This window comes from Pelophylax lessonae, assembly GCF_965119305.1.
Source record: "Pelophylax lessonae genome assembly, chromosome: 4".
Lineage (NCBI taxonomy): Eukaryota > Metazoa > Chordata > Amphibia > Anura > Ranidae > Pelophylax > Pelophylax lessonae.
In genome coordinates, this window is record NC_138771.1 from 245247218 (window position 1) to 245259717 (window position 12500).

The window sequence follows — 12500 nt, forward strand, 5'->3', positions numbered from 1 at the left end:
ATTCTCCTCGCTGTAAAGACACTGATCGCACGGATCTAGTATGTAGATCCGTTGATCAGTGTCCTTACAGCTAGAGCCACAGCCAATCACAGTAAGAATCACGCCCCTAGGGACACACACAGCCCCTCCCTCCCAAATAAAGTTAACCCCTTCACTGCCAGTGTATTTTTACAGTAACAGTGCATATGTATAGCACTGATTACTGTAGAAATGTCACTGGTAACCCCAAAAGTGTCAAAAATGTCAGTCAAGGGTCCGATCTGTCCGCCGCAATGTCGCAGTACCGCAAAAAAAATCGCAGATCGCCGCCATTACGCGTTAAAAAAAAAACAACAAAAATGACAAAAATCTTTCCCTTTGTTAGTAAACGCAATAACTTTTGCGCAAACCAATCAAAATACGCTTTTTGCGATTTTTTTTTTTTTACCAAACATAGGTAGGATAAAACAAATTGGCCAAAAATGTTAAAAAATTTTGATTTTTACATTTTTTTGGGGGGAATTTCATATAAAAAAATGTGAAAAATATTGCTATTTTTGCAAAATTGTCGCTCTTTTTTTGTTTATAGCGCGTGATCAAAAAATCGCACAGGTGATCAAATACCACCAAAAGAAAGCTCTGTTTGTGGGAAAAAAAGGACGTCAAATTCGTTTACGTACAACGTCGCACGACCGCGCAATTGTCCGTTAAAGTCACGCAGTGCCGAATCGCAAAATACCCCCTAGTCTTTTAGCAGGAAAATCCTCCGGGGCTTAAGTGGTTAAACAATAAAGTCTGGGCACGGGTTCAGAGCAATTCAGAGGCATCTATATACTGGTTGCAAGACATAACAATGTAGCGCTTATTGCACCATTCAAAATGTAGAATTCTTATTCTTCACAGAAGAAACACAATAAAACTCTAGGGGATAATGTATAGTGATACTTGAGCCATGACGACAGTCCAATATATTCTCATTTTTTCCAAATATATTCTATTTTTTCATAGTCCCCACTAAATATAATCTGAGCACATAGAATTGTAAGCCGACACAAACCCAATCACATGTCAAAGTTTGACATCCGTACAGGTGCGGGTGCACAGATCCAAATGCAGAGGCTCTTGGTTTGGATATGTGCATCCACTCCTGATCGCATGTCAAGCTTTGGCATGTGATTGTGTCTGTGCCGGCAGCACTGTCGTCTTTTATGGGCTGCCTGCATGCCAATCCGAAGTGGATGAACACACATCTGCCAGCAGCTCTGTACAAAGAACGGCAGTAATCTACTTTTCTCTATCGTTTGACGGACGCAGTCCTCTGATCAGTAGGGTAATACTGCCCCCTATAGGAGTAGGACACTAGGCAGAAAAAATTTTTGGCTACGCCTGTGGGCAGCCCCTTGGGGTATACCCTCTCTTCCAGCATAGGATGTCAGTTTTAATCTGCCTAGTCAAGAGTAAGAACCTAGTTCCTTGCTGGGATCTTTGGTCCTGGCATAGAAGTAGTTTCTCTTGCGTCCTCTGACAGACGCAACTCTTCAATGTTTCTTCACCAATGAGTTATGCGCCCTCTACAGGAGTAGACTAGGCAGTGAAAACTTTCACTTGGCACGCCTATAGGGGCTGTCCTACACACATAACCCCTGACTCACTGTGCTCATAGATCAGTTTCTTGCTGCCTAGTTCAGGAGTAGGACCTAGGTTCCCTGCTGGGACTCCGGTCTCAGTTTTTATTTCTTTTGAAAATGTTTGTTTATTTTTCCTTACTCACTATTGCTAGCTAGTGTCAGGGGGATCCTCCTGGTGAACTACTAGCGACAGCCGGGCTGAGGTTTCGCACTGTATAATCTAGATCCTTAGTCTCCCAGCCTGGCCAACGAGCGTGAGCAGGTTGTGGTCTGCCCAGGCCTCACCAAGACAGAGCCCCGACGGATGTGGACGAGCCTGCGAGCAGATGCCTCGCCGGGACTCATCACCTTGGAACGCCCTGAGTTGCAGCGTACCCTTTTCTGGCTGGCAGCACCCCCACTCAGGGTGGAAGGTGAGCTGTCCCGGAGCGGAGCCCCAAGGTCCATGGTATGGTGAGTGATGCAACACCCCCTGTGTCCCTGGGACAGAATCTGAGGGGATGATGTGGGTCACTCCTGGGGATAACAAGGCTGTGTCCTCTGAACGATCCCTCTGGCCTGTCGGGACAGGTCCTCCCCTCCCTGCTCCCGCTGGGTGCGCTATAGCGGCGTCTAACGTCTGGGGGGAGGGGGGGTGTGTGCAGCTGTTACCTTGTCCTGGGGGTTCCCCTGAGGTGGTTTCCCGCGGTGGCCTCATTTCCCGGGCTCCTAAATGTTTGGCTCATAAGGCTGCGTCTGTGTAAGGGCAACAGACATTTTTTTGCCTTCCAGGGTGTTTGGCGCTGTTTTTGGGCACCATCTTAGGTGTAAGCAAGCCCCACTGTGTGGGCAGCAACCATTTTCCCTGTGCTTCCCATATACATTCTATTGGCACCAATTTCCTGTGGTCAGTGCGGGCAGGGCCTCTAGTGCTAAAAATGGAGTCCCAAGGTGAAAATTTCCCCTCTGAATTTATTTGTGCATCCGGCCTATCCGGATCACCTTCTCTGGTGTCTGCAGCCATAAAAAACTCTGGCATCCAAAGTGGATCTTGTTATGAAACAAGTTGCTATCCAAAAACTGCCTATGCCCGCAGTCCTCTGATTCAGAGCCTAATGTGGTTGCCACAGACACTGCCCTCCCAGAGGGGTCCCTGTCCTCAGTCAGACGGCGAGGAGGAGGAGTCCTCCTCAGCTGCGGCGCAGGAATGCGCTTTGGTGGAAGCACTGATTCGTTCAGTAAGGGAGACATTGCATATAGATGCTGAGCCCACACAGTCAGGAAATCAGGTTGTCTTCGGCTCCTGCAAAGCACAGAAGTCGGGTCAGGTTTTTCCTTGTCCCGAGGATTTTCACGATATCGTGAATGAGCAATGGAGGCGCATTAAAGCGGTTGTAAACTCAATAAAAAAAAAAAAAAAACCTGCAAGACAAAGGCATAATGAGCTAGTATGCAACGCATACTAGCCCATTATGTGTAACTTACCTGAAAACGAAGCCCCGACACGGACCCCCGGACATCGCTGCGGGCGCTGCCATGGTCCCTCGTCGTCTCTTCCGGGTTCGGCGGCTCCGGCGCGATGATTGGCCGAAGCCGCGATGACGTCACTCCCGCGCATGCGCGCAGGAGTGATTTTTCCGGCAAGCTCCCGGCAACTTAATTGAAGGTCCCCCGGACCTTCAGAGCGCATGCGCCACTCGCACGAGCGGCTGCATGCACTGTAAATATCTCCTAAACTGTGCCGGTTTAGGAGATATTATTTGTACCTACAGGTAAGCCTTATTATAGGCTTACCTGTAGGTAAAAGTGTCAAAAAGCGGGATACTACCGCTTTAAGCACATGCTGGTGGTGCCTAATCGTTTTCAGCGCCATTACCCCTTTGCAGACTCAGTTTTCAACCGCTGGACGGTGTCACCTAAGGTGGACCACACTGTTTCCCGGTTGAATAAATCCACTGTGATTCCTGTGGAAGACTCCCTGGTGTTTAAGGACCAGGTGGACAGGCGCATGGAATCACTTTCCCGCCACCTGCACTTGGTGGCTGCCTCGCTTCTCAAACCTGTGTTCGCCTCCGTCTTGACTTCTCAGACGGTGACAGAATGAATCAAGGTGCTTAAGAACAACTTGCAAGCTGAGTCAGTTCCTCCAACTCTGTTTGAGCTCACGGATCAGATGGCCCAGGCCATGGTGTACCTGTGCGATGCAGCCCTAGACGAGGCTCCTCTGGTTGCCAGGGTGTCTGCGGTTGGGGTCGCAATGCGTCGCATGGTGTGGCTGAAGAGCTGGTCGGCGGACCAGGCTTCTAAGAAAGCCGTGTCTGATCTCCCCTTTTTGGGTGAACGCCTTTTTTGGGGACTCCTTTTGGATGAGTTGATCAAGGGTCTCACAGGAGGTAAGAGTACTCTTCTCCCTCAATCCCAAAAGGGTAAGGTGCCTTGCAGTAAGCGGGGGCCTTCCTTCAAGGCTCACCGGGGGCTTTTTTGTGCCTCAGGGTCGCAGAAAAAAGGCAAACCGTTCAGAGCCTCCGGAGGACACAAGAAGGCTTGGTCGGGTAACCCCAAGGCTGGCCAGTCCGGTTCGACGGACAAATCCTCAGCCTGCATGAAGGGACGCCCTTACCCGGTTCAGGGGTGGGGGGACATCTGCATTGCTTTCATGAACCCTGGACATCTCTGATTCAAGACAAATTGGTTCACGAATTGCTTCGTACAGGGTACAAGATCGAATTTCGGTCTTGCCCAGCAGACAGGTTCTTTCCATCAAATCTCCGTCTGTCTCCGGATCGTTTGGTTGCTCTCGGGGAGGCAGTGCAGGATCTCCTTGCACAGGGCGTTATTGTCCCGGTTTCCTTATCGTGACAGGTTTTGCGGTTTTTACTCTAACCTGTTCACGGTGCCCAGGAAGGAGGGCAAGGTGCATCCAATTCTGGACCTCAAATCGCTGAATCGCTTTGTGCGGGTGCAGAAGTTTCGAATGGAATCCATTTGGTTGGTGGTGGCGTCTTTGCAACAAGGAGACTTTCTGGCTTCCATCGATTTAGAGGACGCATATCTGCACATCCCTTTTTACGAGGGTCACCAGCGCTATCTCCGTTTCGCGGCGGCGGAGGAGCACTATCAATTTGTGGCATTACCCTTTGGTCTAGCCTCCGCTCCAAGAGTCTTCACCAAAGTCCTAGCCCCGGTGCTGGCTTTGCTGTGCAAAAACGGGATTGCTGTCCTCGGTTATCTGGACGATCTCCTGTTAGGGGGGGCTCTTGTGTTGCCCTGTCGAGCGACCTGGCTCTGTTCAGATGCTGCAGGAGTTTGGGTGGACAATCAACTTCCAGAAGTCTGCGCTGACCCCGTCAGTACGCCTGAGGTTATCTGGGCATGATCTTGGACTCCTCTCAAGCGAGGGTCTTTCTCCAAGAGGAAAAGCTTCAGACCTTGCAGGGGGAGATCAGGGTCCTGATGGACGACTATCTCTTTCCTGCGGACGTTTGAGGGCCCTGGGGCTGATGGTGTCGGCCTTCGAGGCGGTCCCGTTTGCTCAATTTCACACAAGGCCTCTGCAAGCAGAGATTCTTTCCAAATGGAACAAGGATCCACAGGCCTTGGACAGGATATGTCTAAGCCATCTCACAAGGTCGAAGCTTGCATGGTGGCTTCTGTAACCCACTCTGAGCCAGAACAGGTAGTTTCTGCCGCTGTTGTGGAAGGTGATCACCACGGATGCCAGCCTGACGGGATGGGGTGGGGTGCAGGACACTTTGTGCCCAAGGAACATGGTCAAAGGTGGAATCATCTTTACCGATGTCCTGGAGCTCAGGGCGATCAAACTATGCCTGCTCCATTGGGCGCCTCGGTTGCAAGGTCTCCCGGTCCGGGTCCAAACCAACAATGCCACGGCTGTGGCTTACATCAATCACCAAGGGGGCACCAAGAGTGCCTGGGCAGCCAAGGAAGTGGCCAAGATTCTGCCTTGGGCCGAGGCGCATGTTTCGGCTCACATTCCAGGAGTGGAGAACTGACAAGTGGATTACCTGAGTCGACAGGCTCTGGTTCAGGGGGAATGGTCCCTGCATATGGAGGTTTTTCGCCTCCTGTGTACGCGGTGGGGGCCTCCGGAGGTGGACCTGTTTGCATCGTGTCTAAACAGGAAGGTAGAATAGTTTGTGGCCAGGGCTCGAGATCCTCTGGCTGACGCCACCGACGCACTAGTGGTGCCTTAGCACCGCTATCGGCTGATTTATGCCTCTCTTCCAATACAGTTGCTGTCACGGTTCCTCCGCAGGGTGGCGGTGGAGAAGGTGCAGGTGATTCTGGTGGCACCAGACTGGCCTCACCTGTCTTGGTACGCAGACTTGGCAAAGATGGCCATCGAGCCTCCCTGGCGGCTGCCTCAAGAGAGAAGATCTGCTGTCGCAAGGGCCGATCTTCCATCCTGCTTTACAGTCGCTGGCTTTAACGGCTTGGCTGTTGAAGACCAGGTGTTGATAGACAGAGGTCTCTCTGATGCTGTGATTCCTACCTTGGTGAGGACTAGGAAGGCTGCTTCCAGGAAGATTTATCATCGTACTTGGAAAATGTATATTTCCTGGTGTGAGTCGCAAGAGTTGCATTCTCGCTCCTTTTCCGTGGCGAGGGTCTTGACTTTTCTGCAGAAAGGAGTGGAGCACCTTTGGCTTTAGGCACGATCAAAGGTCAGGTGTCAGCCTTAGCCATTTATTTCCAACGTGCCTTGGCGACTAACTCCTTGATTCGCACCTTTCTTCAACGGGTGCGTCATCTGGCTCCGCAGATGAGATCCCCTTTGCTTCCGTGGGATCTGAATTTGGTTTTGTCTAAGCCCAAGCATCCTAAAGAATTTGCCTTGCATTCGCTGGATGTAGTTAGGGCGATCAGGGTTTAACCTGTCGGCCACGGAATCCTTTGGGGCGTCTTATTCTCTGTTTGTCCTTCCTGAGGGATTTCATAAAGGTTCGGCTGCGTCTGCTGCAACCATATCAAAATGGATCAGACTATTGTTTAGGCCTATTCATTGAAGGGTCAAGTTCCGCCCTTCCCCGTGAGGGCACATTCTACTAGAGCATTAAGTGCCTCTTGGGCTTTTCTGTGGCTCAGGTGTGTAAAGCGGCGACTTGGTCGTCTATAAACACTGTTACAAAACTCTACAATATTGATTTGATGGCATCCTCGGATGCTTCATTTGGCCGCAAGGTCTTGCAGGCTGCTGTTTGCTGAAAAGATTGAGGTTCTCTTTCAGGGGTGAATTATTCTTTTGGGGTAAGCTCCAGTTGATGTTTGTTGAGGTTTCTGTTGCCCTGTTGGCTACATTTTTCTAGCCTTGTGGATACGTTAACAGTGGTTGGTTGCGTTCTTCCCACCCCTCATGCCTACACTGCTATGGGACGTCCAATTGGTGAAGAAACATTGAAGAGCTGCGTCTGTCAGAGGACGTAAGAGAAAATTGAATTTTTGTAAGAACTTACCGTAAAATTATTTTCTCGGAGTCTTCTGACAGACGCAGCTCCCGCCCCTCTGTTCTGGGGTTGGTTGTGTTTTCTTTCACTGCTTGCTACTAAACTGATCTATGAACACAGTGTGTCAGGGGTTATGTGTGTAGGACAACCCCTATAGGCGTGCCAAGTGAAAGTTTTGACTGCCTAGTCTATTCCTGTAGAGGGCGCATAACCCATTGGTGAAGAAACATTGAAGAGCTGGGTCTGTCTGAGGACTGGTAAGTTCTTACAAAAATGTAATTTTTTTTATGTAGATTTTTTTTTTAACTAGTCTTTTTTTCTCTCGAACGTTTTCCTGTGAGATCTTCAAGGAATTATGCCGGGCTGGGCAACGGACTGGATCCCTATATCCAGTGGTCACCCCAGTCTGGCCAGCGAGCGCGTGCACAAAAGACAGGTTTCCCACATGCAGAAAATCCCCCCCTAAAAAAATCTGCTTTTGATGTCTACCACAATAACCAAACTCAATATTGTGCAAAATAATTGTGACTGCAGCCCTCCTAGATACCCTCAAACCGATATTTGGCTATACAAAAAAAAAACAAATTGTATAGCATTGTCACTATATGATAAAGTAATCAATCTTCATCAAAATAAAGTCCAAAGATATATGTAGGAATTGTGTCCAATCGCTTCCAGTGTTTCTATGCACAATTGGTGACCTAGTCCTCTTATTCACGTAAGTATTCAAGTAAGGGTTAACTCAGAACTTCTGATCTCTATACTTGTTCTGAGTCAGTGGTTGAGAAAGTGCTAAAGCCCCTAGATCGCCATGACAGTCAGGTGACATTTCTACCCTGTTCCCCTTTATTTGTAGAGCAAGGATAACTCCGCTATGTGTGTTTTTTAAACATTGCATTGTTCAATAAATAGTAGGGGACATCACAGTTGTCTGGTTTAATTTATTTCTTATTGTTTTAGACTTTTTTTTTTTAATAGAATATTTCAAGATTACCTTCACAAAACCTGTAATTGTCCATTAATAGTAGTCTTTTGCTTGTGTTTGTTTGGAATAATCTGAAGCTCAAAATACATGTACTGCAGGCTATGTAACAAATTCTGTTTCTTGTTTGTGTGACCAAGTATAGGGTTTGATTAAATCTGTGTACCTAATGCTATCTGAGTATGGAACATGTGACTAGCATAGAATAGAGGTCTAACTCATTCAAAGCATGCTTGTTTTGGGTCTGCGATTCAAAAGTACCTAAAACATCTCTAAATTCAAAAACAAAAATCCAGTGTATTGCAGCACAGCAGTCCTTAGATTTGGTCACTGCATTTTTTTTCCCCCAGATTTTTTTTTCCTCTTTATTTTCTTGTGTGATGAGGCTGTGAATAACACACTTTTCTTGTGGCTGGTTTTAATTACTCTTTTACTGCATCTATGGAGGCAACCACAGTTGCCACCCTGGATGGACTACTAATTTATATGAATTTGGTCCTCTTCGTTGCATGCTAGCTGATGGATTTGTAGTTTACACTACACATATTAAAATATGACAGACACTGCATTTTGGCAGGATTAACAGGTGTTTTCTGTACTTGCTCAAAATGTACTTGGCCTGAAAAATTAAAACGACAGCAGCCGCCACATCTAGTGACTGATGAGCTGCAATATATCAAATATTTCTCTTTCGTTCATTGATGGACACAATACAACATAAATCATAACTACTGGAAGGATAAGTACAATCCCCTTCTCCCCTTTTGGCATTTTTTTTGGGGTGGACACGGGTAACCTCCAGTGACGATCGGACCCCTCCTCCCATCCTTAAGTCCCTCAGTGAGCTGGGCTTCCTCCACTCCCTTTCTCCCCTGTCTGGACCTGGAGGGAAGAGAATGCCTCCAGGTCCAGACAGGGGAGTGGAGACCCCTGGAGTCTACACCACCCCCCCCCCCCATCGCTATCCAGACACTCTGTAAGGTTCCTGGGATAGTGTGTGTCCTGCCCTGGTAGTCTGGAGGGGTCCCAGTGTAGGAGACCCCCTAGGTGCATGCCCTACTGTTTACAGTGTGGGTATAGTGCAGGGGGGTCCCAGTGCTGAGTGTGCAACAATGTCTCCCCTTTTGTGTGTCCTACCTTTGGGGTGGGGGGGTCCCTTGCAGAGGGTGCAGCATTGCAGAGGGCCAGGGAAGATCCTGGCAGCATGCTTGAGTGTTTGTAGCTGATGGTTGCCATTTCCCCTTGTCTGGCTGGTCTCAGGTTGGTGGCCATGTTTGTGTAGCCCGATGTTGTCACGGAGGCCATTTTCCCTTATTCCAAGAGACGCTGGAGACGACCAAAGCCTCATGGGGATGCCAAAGCTCCTCCTCTTCCTCTTTATCCTCAGTTTCCTCTTCCTGTGCCTGGGACATATGAACAGGGATGGCGTTCATGATGATGCTGGGTTCCAATTCTCGGCGCTCCCCCGATCGGTAGCATGAGTCCTTGGGAGTCCCTGTTATCTTTTTCTCTGCTGATAGGTACCCTGAGCCTTGAGGGAATCCTTCAATGGTGCCAAGCAATCGTTTTTGTACTGCAAGGTCTTCCTTTCCTTATGGAGCCTCAGGGTCACATCTCCCCCACTGACCCCCTCATGGAGGTAGCAGGTCCCTCGGGAACCCCAATTTCCCATGGTTGCACTGATGGTGGTCCTGCAGTCCTTGGTGTCATGGGTGAAAGTGCCGTGTGGGCCTAGGCCCAGGAGGAAGCGTCCCCCGCCTTCCCCTGCTCAGCCTGCCTGATCTGATTTTGAGCCTAATGCCGCGGTGGACGCGGCTTGTCCAGGGGGACCTAATATCACACCCCCAGATCCATCTGATAATGGGGATGTTTCCTCCATGGTCGCAGCAGCAAATGAAAAATCGCTGGTAGATGCACTTATCACTGCAGTGCGTGAGACTTTAAAAATGGAGGATGCGGCTGATGTAGCCACGAACGTGGCTGTGTCATTTGGTACGCATAAGTCACCTCGTACTCCAAAGGTGTTTCCTTATGTGTCTAATTTTGACAGGTTTTCCTGTAAGAAATGAGAACCATCAAAATAACCCTTTGTGGTCCCCAAACGTTTTGCTATACACACCCTTTTGAGGAGTCACTGTTAAAAAAGGGGGACTCTGAGTTACAAACAAGATAGGGTCTGTAAGTTTGTTCTTACGTTGAATTTGTAAGTTGGAACAGGTACATTTTTTTAAGTGTAACTCCAGCCCAAAAAATTATTTTTGGTCCATGGGCTGCAGTTTATTTGTGATGCAGCTTTGGATACAGCTTCTGTGCTGTCCAAAATTTGTTTCAGCTGTGGTGATTAGGCGCGTGCTGTGGCTTAAGAATTGGTCCGCAGACCAAGCCTCCAAGAAAGCTCTTATTTATCAGCCCTTTTGAGGCGATCGCCTGTGTGGGGGCTACCTTGGATGACTTCATTAAGGGTATCAAGGCAGGTAAAAGTACCTTCCTGCCACAATCCGGAAAAGGGAAGGAGCCTCGTCGTGGATGGGGCCCCCCTCCTCAGCCCATAGAAAATTATTTTGTGCTTCTGGGACAGAAAATAAGGGAATAGCTCTTTCAAATCTTCCCCGTGAGATTCCAAGCAACCTTGGTCTGGTAAGCCTACAGCTAACTTTTCTGGACCAGCAGACAAGATCCCTTCAGCATGAAGGTCTGCCCTCACCCATTATTGATGCGCTGGATTATGGCCCCATGGACTTATTTTGTGAGCGTCAAGGAGATCTATGAATCAGTTCAGATTTTTTAGGTCCCGAGTCTCCTTGTGCAGAATTAATTCCTACAAAGATTTGAGTAATGTCCAAACTACCTAAGGTCCCCCCTATCCCTGTCCAGGGATTTGAATTACCTAGGTCTGATTTTAATTCTGACCAGGGTGGTCCTTCCTCTGGACAAATTTCAGGAACCCCATGCCGTGATTCACCGGCTGCTGTCACACAGATAGTTCTCTCTCCCGATCTGCATACAGGTTCTGAGTCTGGTGGTATCTACCTTCAAGACAGTTCTGTTTGCTCAATCCTACATGCAGCTCTTTTAGCAGGTTCGGCTCCACAGGAGCATACAACATTTTGTGGCTAGATCCCGGGTTCCTCTGGCATATGCTGGAGGCGTCCAAAGGCCAGTATCATTCTTGGCTCAGTCTGCTTCCACAGTCCCTATGAGAAATCAAGAGCAAGGATCTTTCAGTCATCCTGGTGGCGGTAAACGTCCCTTGGGGGCTTCCTCTCCGAGAAGACCAGTTGTCCCAAGGGCTCATCTACCATCCTGCTTTACAGTCGCTAGTTTAATGGCTTGGCTATTGAAAGCCAGATACTAAAGTATAGAGGTTTGTCTGGATCAGTGATCCCTACTATGGTGAAGGCAAGGAAGTCGTCTTCCAGCAAGAGATACCATCGTACGTGAAAAGCATACATTTCTAGGTGTGACTCTATTGGCGCTCATCCTCGATCCTTTTCTGTGGCTCGGATCATAACCTTTCTTCAACGGGGCGTTGTTCGGAAGTTGGCCTTGAGTACCATCAATGGCCCTGAGTACCTTAGCCACGCACTCTTTAGTTCGCACCTTCATTCAGGGGCTTCGACATGTGGCTTCACCTGTACGATCTCTTTTGCCACCATGGGATTTAAATATGGTGTTTTCGGTTTTCCAGAAACCTCCATTTGGAATTACGTGGACAAGGGAATCTCCCGAAAATTCTCAGACGGTAACATTCTTGGTGGCTATTACTTCGGCCCGCAAGATATCGGAATTGACAGCATTATCCTGACTCAGTCCCTATTTGGTGATCCATAGGGGATAAAGTGGTTCTTTGTCCCTGTCTATCATTCCTGCCCAAAGTTGTGTCTGACTTCCGTTTGAATGAGGACATTGTGTTGCCTTCCTTGTGTCCCAAGCCGGTTAATCCCAAGGAATTTGCATACCTTGGATGTGATTCGTGTGATTCGGGTGTATCTGGCAGCCACTAAGTCCTTTTGAAGGTCAGACTCGCTTTTTGTGGTTATGGACAGACCAAGAAAAGGGCTGGCTGCTTCTTCGCCTACCATCTCCAGATGGTTTAGACAGATGGTTACTTAGGCATATTCTATTAAAGGTCAGGTTCCACCTTTCCCTGTCACGGTGCATTCTACTCGAGCGCTGAGTGCTTCTTGGGCCTTCCGTCATCAGGCATCAATCTTGCAAGATTGCAAGGCGGCCACTTGGTCGTCGGTGCATAGATACTTTGGCATCTGCGGATGTTTCTTTTGGTCGTAAGTTTTGCAGGCTGCTGTTTAATAGGGGCTGTTCCCTCTTGAGGGGTGTTTCAGACGGGGCTCCTGTGTCCTGGTTAAGGGCACTTATGTTTAGCCTTGGGTTATTTTCCCCACCCCCTTCTTTTCCTTTTGGCACTGCTTTTGGATGTCCCATTAGTTATGATTTATGGGGCGCTGT

At 48.6% G+C, this 12500-nt stretch overlaps 1 protein-coding gene across 1 annotated transcript in view; it reads left to right on the forward strand.

Annotated features, from left to right (window-relative positions):
* Positions 1-12500, forward strand: part of ARID2 (AT-rich interaction domain 2) — a 228330-nt gene that overhangs the window by 213738 nt on the left and 2092 nt on the right. The window lies entirely within an intron of this gene.